Source organism: Lolium rigidum, chromosome 1 (assembly GCF_022539505.1).
Source record: "Lolium rigidum isolate FL_2022 chromosome 1, APGP_CSIRO_Lrig_0.1, whole genome shotgun sequence".
Lineage (NCBI taxonomy): Eukaryota > Viridiplantae > Streptophyta > Magnoliopsida > Poales > Poaceae > Lolium > Lolium rigidum.
Window position 1 is genome coordinate 141,976,764 of NC_061508.1, and position 1,940 is coordinate 141,978,703.

The following is a 1,940-nucleotide window of genomic DNA, read 5'->3' on the forward strand; positions in this document are numbered from 1 at the left end:
TACAGTGCAGACATAGCTAATGTGGAGAGGAGGGCAACCAAGGCGACGCAAAGTGCTCAAAGATGCAACCACCGGCATTCCGAAGCCATCAGCAATTTTCTCGGCACAATTATGCGAGATGACAAGTTGCACCGGATGATGCATATGGATGTAACATGCAACCACCATCATTCCAAAGGCAAGACATAGCTAAGCATCGGCACACCAATACATACATTATACTTAATTACATAACTTAGTTCCACACATATTCACAAAATAAGACCATCAATATAATAGATGGTCACACTAGGTAAATAACTTAGTTATTTACAAAACTAACTTTGTTCAACACTCATTATCGACATAGTTCAACACCATAAAGCAAAAGCAACAACATCACATCAGTCCACAACATCTAGGCATCATCCTCGACGAGAGAGCACCACCAGCAGATCCATAATGCTCTACCCTAATCTGCCTAGAGGTGCCAGAGATGGCTAGCTCCTCGGCATGCTGCCTCGGATGATCAAGCTTGCCACCCTTCGGCTTCGACTTGTGCCATGGACGGAAGTACTTCCCACGCTTCTTGAAAGGCGAGGTCCCCATTATGCGGCTTCTCCGGGAGCTTCCTTTTGAATGACCCCATGTTCCTGCTGTCAACCGACTCCGCGAGAATCTCGTGAGTCATACTAGACAAGAACAATGTGTACAAATTTCAATTACAGATGCAAACCAAACAAAATGAAATAGATGGAAGGGTACACAACTAAATATATTGCTCACCTCCAGCGAGCCATCAGATTCCTCCAAGTCCTGGTATGGACCATCCACAGGCACCACCACCTCCTCCTGGTTTGCAGCATCAGCATCAGCAGGTTCTTCCTCCTCCTGGTTTGGTGGAGGCACAGGTTCCACCACCTCCTCCTGGTTTGCTGCATCTGCAGTAACAGGTTCTTCCTCATCTTTGGTTTGGAGGAGGCACGGGTTCCACCACCTCCTCCTGGTTTGCTTTGCATCAGCGATACTGAGTTCTTCCTCATGCTTGGTTTGGAGGAGGCACAGGTTCCACGTCCTCCCGCTTCCTCTTCCTAGACCCTTCGCCAGCTCTGCATACCAAAAAGATAAATCCACACATTAATCCCCTCAAGGAAAAAGTCATCAAAATAGTTTGCATACCAAAAAATCAAAAAGGAAACAATAATCCATATCATATTTAATATTCTTTCATTGTATCATCTTATGTATACTCCTAACTCCTAAGTCCTTATTATTAATTACAAACAAGTAATGGTAATCATGTCATACGAAATGCTTTATTTATTATTACGTAATAGAAATGATTTTGATCAACATTTATTAGTTGCTTGTATTTTCCTACGGTGCGATGAATAAATTTGATAATAAAGTACCGAAACATGGAATTTATAAGTTAGGTTATGTGGACCATATCATGCAATTTGTAGTACCTATTGCAAAAGTAAAATACTTAAAAGGGTTAGACCTAGTGTAAAAACTAAGAATCACTATCATGATTTGAGATTCTAACTTGTGTTATGCATTTGTAATCGAGGCATAGTTCATTTACATCAACTACTCCCTCTGATTTGTACAATAGAGATCCTTGTGCAACTATCCACACATGAACAAAATGAACAAACATCACGGCAGAGCATAGAACATTAGTTAAGCTCCATAGTTGCTACCGTGATAACGTCAGAGTAAACCCAGAGCATAACCTACCCGAGTATCAACATTATCGAGCAAGTAATTAAGATGTTGTTTGGATAAGGTAGCCTGGTAGACCCGTTAATCCACAGGAAAAAAGGGGCAGAACGAGCGAGTTACCTCCATATGCAAGTCCGGCTTCACCTCGGAGACGTCGCCGGACGCCGGCGCAGCGAGCGGATCCGGCACGGCCTTCTCCGCCAAGGACGACGAATCCTCCTCCGCGATTCCTC